The sequence below is a fragment of the Helianthus annuus genome, chromosome 10 (assembly GCF_002127325.2).
Source record: "Helianthus annuus cultivar XRQ/B chromosome 10, HanXRQr2.0-SUNRISE, whole genome shotgun sequence".
Taxonomy (NCBI): Eukaryota; Viridiplantae; Streptophyta; class Magnoliopsida; order Asterales; family Asteraceae; genus Helianthus; species Helianthus annuus.
The window spans coordinates 98,936,567-98,943,838 of NC_035442.2; the positions used below are offsets into that span (position 1 = coordinate 98,936,567).

The 7,272-nt window shown below is 33.1% G+C and overlaps 2 long non-coding RNA genes across 2 annotated transcripts; both read left to right on the forward strand.

Moving 5' to 3' along the window:
* The first annotated feature begins 1,405 nt into the window (after positions 1-1,405).
* On the forward strand, positions 1,406-2,665 carry LOC118482966. The gene is made up of 3 exons (XR_004869381.1): positions 1,406-1,500; positions 1,593-2,223; positions 2,611-2,665. It is a non-coding gene; the product is annotated as an uncharacterized LOC118482966 (long non-coding RNA).
* Positions 2,666-2,676: 11 nt separating this feature from the next.
* On the forward strand, positions 2,677-3,257 carry LOC110882239. Its single transcript, XR_002560026.2, has 4 exons — positions 2,677-2,733; positions 2,830-2,884; positions 2,967-3,029; positions 3,156-3,257. It is a non-coding gene; the product is annotated as an uncharacterized LOC110882239 (long non-coding RNA).
* The last annotated feature ends 4,015 nt before the right edge of the window (positions 3,258-7,272 follow it).

Genomic DNA, 7,272 nt, shown 5'->3' on the forward strand with positions numbered 1-7,272 from the left:
CCTAAGTTAGCTTTTAATTTTTTCTGAATTAAGGGTTTATTAAGTGTGTCAGAATTTTTTTGTTTCAAGTCACCAGATTGAGAAGAAGAGAGATGAGGGATGAGGGTAAGTTTCAGCACATTTAAAGATGAGTTCTTTCCAGACAACACGATTTCTTACTATATGAAGTTTTCAATTTCATCAGTTGAGATGTTTAAACATCTGATTATTTTGTTTCTTTTGTTGTTTGATTTCAATGTCTCATTTTTTTCTTTATTTGTTAGGTGCCAAAATTAATGAATCATTTTGAATTTGGACTTCATCTCAGATTAGGGTATTGTTTTTTATTTTCAAGGTTAGTTTTGTTTTCTTGCTTCATCAAAGGTTTACGAATCTTCTCTCTGTTTCTGTTACGGATACATTTTTTTAAAGTATACATGCCTAAGCGAGAACATTACCATTTTCACAAGTATTATGATATCGAAATTTGATTATAAGTTCACTACTACAAGTTATTCTGTTGAGATTACCTTAGTTTTATTTTGTTTTCTCAAGGGTTATCTTTCATGTCTCATGGACAATAGAGGAGGTTTCTTCCAATTGCGATGTTGTTCGATTCTTTCAATTATATGTAAGCAATTTTTATACCTCCGTTCTTTTTTTCTTTCCTTTGGGTGACCATGAGAACCCGTTAAAGAAAAGTCATGCCCCACACATGTACTCCATTGTTGCATCAAGCAACTTTTTAATTTCAATGTGAAATATTATATTGTTTTGCATTTGTTTTTAGGTTTACAAGAGACGTGAAATGTATGCTCTGATGGTGAAAAGTTCTGAAACAATGGATTCAAAGGTATTATTCTTACTACTGACACTCCTAAACTTGGCCATAGGGAAGCTGACATAAAAAACAAGTCAAAATTATCCCAAAATCAGTGATCTTTCCCCTATTTTTTTAGTTTTATTATATTGTTTTCTAGGAATATATATATAATTTCATTTATTATGCGACTCTATAACATTTTTACATAGAATGATTGCGTCCTAGCTGAAGAATTTTGAAGGTCTTATGTTAACTACAGTTCATGATGTAAGTGAATTGTATGAGTAAAATTTCTTCTAATTTATATGGAATTATTTAATATATCGATGCATCTAAAGAAATGAAAGCCACAAATTGAAAGCGCTAAAATCAACACAAAAAAATGGCTACATTATAGTGTTCGAAGAGTAATAGTTTTCTTGAAATGGTAACTTTAATATTACTCGATGATTAAAATTGTCCTTTTACCGTTTGATAAGTCAGACAAAGGTTTTAGGTATCGGATTTTGACCGGTTTGAAGTCAAAATATTTCGATGATCATGCCAATCGAGCGGGTAAAAGTCAAGAGGTGAATCCTTCAATGGTAGATTTTACATTCTCTAGTAAATGGTCTGGTGCAATGCAGATTGCATTAAGACGGGCAGCGATGTCATATATGAAAACTGTGGACGATTCTTACATTGGGAGCTCTGATGAGGTTTGCGAAAAATTTAATTGTTTTCTTTACATGCTGGTATAGAAAATGTGTGGGACATATATGTATAATGTTATTTTGTTCCACTTTTTTAGGATTCTTTTCTGGTTGCTCAATATCACTACCGATTGTTATCATATTACTTATACAAGCAAGGAAAGTAACTACTTGAAAGGAGCATTCCATGTATATAGACAATGTTTTCCCTCTTTACAGGTGATGTATTATTTAAAAGAAATAGAAATGATTCCCCTGGGCCGCTTATGTTTTATTGAACTCTTGATTAACATTTTTTTATGTACAGTTTGTATGCGTATATAATCCTATATATGCTTATGTATGCCGCAAATATATACTTCTGGAAGCACTGCAGAATCAACTACTCCTTCATATTTGGTTTTAATCAAGGAACTGAATTAAGCTACTAGGATGTATTCCTCTTTAGCACGGGTCTTGCAGTATATGCCCATATACCACCAACAATCCACTACCAATTCGGGTTCCAGGTTTGTTACTTTCTTTAAAATTATTTGTTCTAGACCAAATATACAACATATTATTCTTTTATTATTATTGTTATATGTATTCTCCTATTTTTTAGATGGTGACATATATAAATGTAGGTAATAAAGTTGCTACAAATCAAGACCATAATATGAAGATGCATATAAAAGACTTATAAGAAAGTCGAACATCGTCAAGAAGAATTTGCATATGATGAAGAAGGTTTGGAACCTGTTCGAAATAATGAATCATAAGTTAAAGAGTTTGTTAGGGTCAAAATGATGTGTCAAACTAAAAAATAGAAATTTGAACATGAATTCGAATTCTGATTCGAACTCGAATTCTGATTCGAACTCGAATTCTGATTCGAACTCGAATTCTGATTCGAACTCGAATTCAGATTTGTATACTGGTGATACCACAAAATCGAAGAGCAAAAGGCGAACGCCAGCATGGTAATCAGCTTTTTTTTCTACTTTTTACAGGTCGCAACGGATGTCCCAAAATTTTATATATCAAATGTTTGCTTTCTAGCCATAATTCTTATTTGACCCGTTAAAGATAAAACATAAACCAAGTTGTTCATTGATTGAGAATCTAAAATTGCAGGTGTGACAGAATACTGTGGTATGGGGAGGGGATCCATCAGAAGTCATATACTCGGTGGGAGTCACAGTTCTCTGACCACCTGCCCGTTTGTGCAATGTTTTTAATATTTTTACATAACCAAAGGTGTGTAATCGGTAATACCATAAGTTTCAGTCAACATTAGTTTAACCTGAATCGGCATGATCTAAATCAAGTCCAAAACAAGTTCTTTTTGTGCAGGAGTTGAGAAGACCGATTGTGGCTGCTTGCGAGTTTTGACCAGTCAATTTTGTGGGTGAGTCATGTGGCTTTTTGGCATTTTTTATGTACATATTATTTAAATATTTTACAACATCTTTTGGTCTCTTAATATACAGATGAAATGCCTTACATTTTAAAAGACGACAAATATGAGACAAAGTACAAGACTGACTTAAAAGGTACAGTACCTAGGCAATACTACTTAGGCAAGCTTAGTATCGACACCAAAGTTATATTATATAGTATCGACACTAAAGTTTATATTATATACTTAAACACTTATAATTTGGTTCTTTTTTTTCTAGAGGGAACTCAATTTACTAAGGGAAAGGTTTTGGTAACTCGAAGGATATGCATCTTCAAAGGGACTCGACTATCTTTAAATTGTGTAGCCACTGTATCACTAATATGAGACTTTGTATTTTATTTTATTTGTACACTTTATTTATCTTAATAGTTTTCTCCAACCCGGGTAGCACCCGGGTGATAACCTAGTAAAGACATATTTATCAAAAGAAGATGTAATAACAAAAAATTTATACATCCATCACTATTTGATGTAACAAAAAATTTAAAACCTTATCATGTTTATAATTTGTTATTATCGTTTTCACAGATGTTAAAGATAAGTATAAACAATATATAATTTGTTATTATCGTTTTCACAGATGTTAAAGATAAGTTCGTATGTATAGTTCATATTAGGTTTATATGTATTCATATTAAAATTTATATATATGATGTGTGATGCAAGAAATAATATGAAATATAAAAAATAATTTAAAACATGTAATGGTTATGTCCTTCAAACGCAACCAACCTCAACAATAACATATTTATTTTAGAAAAACTCATTCAAGTTTATATAAAAGGAAAACACATTTATTTCTCCAAATAACTCGACCAACTCTATGTGTGTATCCTAAAACCCATGTAATACATGGGTCTATCAACTAGTATTTAATATGCGAAACCAAAAGGATAAAGAAATTATTTATTGATACATAATCATAATTATGAAAATATATATGTCCTTATATTGGGTTAATTAAGATGTCATGGAACCAAAAGAATAAAGAAACATACGACTATTTGAGATTGAGTAGACAACATACAATATAGCTATCAAAACCAAATTCGAAAGCTCTAATTATATTCTTTCTTAAATTTTTAACTTTGTTAATCTTAAAAGGCAACACAAATACATTACCCCAAAATACCTATATTTTTCTATTTATACAACATTCTTTTCATTTCATTATCGAAAATACCTTTAATATGTATTTAATTTTAGATTATGTACACGTGTTGTGGGGGTTTGGTATCGAACAAAATTCATATTAAGGGTGTCCGGTGCATTTAGCGGGGAGGCATGAGCGGGAACACCGTCGCCATCAACGCAGGGAAGCTAATCAGGGATTGGGAGCAGTGGGTGTTCACCGATGAGGGGATTCATTTTAAACGGCTATATAGACGTTATATATTAAAAAAAAAAATTCCTAACCCCTATAAATATTACCACTTCAATCTTTTTATTTTTCAAACCCAAAACAACTCTCACCCATTCAACTCATCTAATTTTTTTAACCAATCTTTAAAAAAATGGATTCCAAGTTCCCCTTTTTTTCTCCCCTGCCCGACTTTCCCGACGATGAAGATTCATCGTCAAGCGATGGTAGTTTAATTTTCTTCCAAAATCTCATCCAACAAGCGGAGCTACTAGACACGGCATCGTCTAGTAAAAAAAAATTGTCCGTCGAGATCGTGTGGGAGGCCACGAAACACTCATGGCCGATTATTTTGTCGATAATCCAAAATTTAATGCCGATATTTTTCGTCAGAGGTTTCGTATGTCCAGGTCTTTGTTCCTAAAAATTGTTAGTGACGTGGAAGCGAATAACGAGTGATTTCAAGAGAGCTTGGACGGGAGAATGAAGAAAAGTTTCACGGCGTTGCAAAAGGTTACTTCTGCGATTAAACAACTTGCAACCGGTAACCCACCAGACGAAAACGACGAGTATTTAAATATGGCTGAAAGGACCTCTCGTGAGTGCCTTGATTATTTCTACGAGACGGTCTGTAGAATGTATGCCGGTGAATTCTTACGTAGACCAACGAGCCACGACGTTGCGCTATTATATCAGGCTCATGAGGAGAGACATCATGTTGGGTAGTCTGGATTGTACACACTTCGTCTGGAGAATGTGCCCCACAGAATTGCGTGGACAATATATGAGAGGCGATTATCAATACCCGACAGTTATGTTAGAGGCGGTGGCGTCTCAAGATTTGTGGGTTTGGCATGCTTTTTGTGGCCCGGCGGGTTCACAAAACGACATCAACGTGCTCCAACAATCTCCGTTATTTCTTACTCAACGAAACGGAACGGCGCCAAATTGTCCATTTCAGGTGAACGACCACTTATACAAACGCGGGTATTATCTTACTGATGGGATCTACCCTAGCTGGTCCGTGTTTGTGAAGTCTTTTCCATATCCTCACATCCCGAATGAAAAAAAGTTCAAGAGGCAACACGAGGCCGCAAGAAAAGATATGGAACGGGCGTTTGGTGTGTTAAAGGCGAAGTGCGGAATACTAAATCGTCCAATGCGTTCCAAAACGGTGAAAAAGATAAGGTCCATCGTGTATACGTGCATTATTTTACATAACATGATTATAAAAGACGACGGAAGAGCGATAGCACCGGTACACATTCAAGATCCTCCAGTCGAACCCGTCTTCGATGATACAGCTTTTAGCGAGCTCATTGACGAAGAAACACATTGGAGACTAAAACACGATCTCGTTGAGCATCTCGGACGTTTAGATCTACCTCACCTTGAAGTGAATTCCGACGACGAGTAGTTTGTTTTTTTATTTTTCTAGTTTGAATGTAATTTTTATTTTTAATTTAATGAAATGTCTTTTATTAAATTTTATTTAATTTTTATTAATATTTGTTTAATTTATAAACATGCATAATTACAACAACAAAAAAAAAAAAACAAGTCCCCCAAAAGAGGAGTGCCGCCATCAAATTGAGGGTGTGGGGGGAGTTAAGGGGGGAGTTGACGTGACGCGTGCTAATTGGTTTTTTGTAAGGGAGGTCACTCCCCTAAGAGAGGAGTGCCCCTCTCACCCTAATATGTAGATAAAAATAAACATATCATAATGGTATGTTTAGAATTTTATAAAACATAATATTTGAAAAGAAATAAAATATGTTACGTCAATTGAAATCTATAAAAATGAATACCAACATTATCAATACATGTATTGATGTTGTTCAACCGATATTAGTTTAGTTCGTTTGATTACCGGTATGGTACCAAAAATCGGTACTGGTACTCGATAAATTATAAAAAAAATTATTTAGAATGGTTTCATCAAACAAAACTTGTTTGATGCAACTCAAAAGGTAAAATCTTATATCCTAGAAAGTAAAATCACGTTTTATATATATATCAAAACTATAAAATCAAATTCCAATATTGATTTCGACAATACCGATACTGATACCGAAATTGTTCGGTTGACATCGATTCTATTCTATGAGTACCAACACTTGATATGATAGAGCCTACGGTACAAAAAACAATGCTCTATATTAAACACAGGATTAGGATCAAATACAAAGGATAATATAAATAAGAAGGATTTTAATCCATTGATCTTAGATTTAAAGGGTTGAGATTAGTTTTAGGGAAAAAAAGATAATTGAAGAGCATAAAGGGAATCCTACATTTATGGATTTTCTCTCTCCACGTGCAAGGCACATGCCAATTCCCCCATTAATTTAAAATGTCCATAACTTTTTCATACGACTTTTTTTTATAAAAAAATTACACAATAACGAGTATTTTTATCTTTAATATAAGTATCATATTGTCATATAAAAATAAAATAAAATTGTGTTCCGGCACTGTGTCTTTTAACTGGGTTTTGGTCATTACGTTTTACCAGGTTTTCTACATATCGTGTTATTATCAAAACCTATAACACAATCTTAATTTGGGTTCTACACCCATTGCGTTTTTATAAGAACCTATAACACAATATATGATACAATGAAGATGATGTTATATCTGGGTTTTATATACATTGTGTTATTGGTTCTGGTCATTGTGTTTGATTTGTTATCCATTGTGTTTTAATATGTTGTCCATTGTGTTTTAATCTCTTGTTCATTGTGTTTTAGTTTGTTGTGTATTGTGTTTTTAGTTTGTTGTTCATTGTGTTTTAATCTACTCTCCATTGTGTCTTTTATCTGTTGTCATCAATTGTGTCTTTTATCTATTGTCATCAATTGTGTTTGTTTTTAGTTTGACACTTATTGTGTTGTACGTTATGACCACTATGTTATATGTTATGGTCATTGTGTTTTAATCTGTTGTTCATTATGTCTTTATCTATTGTCATTGA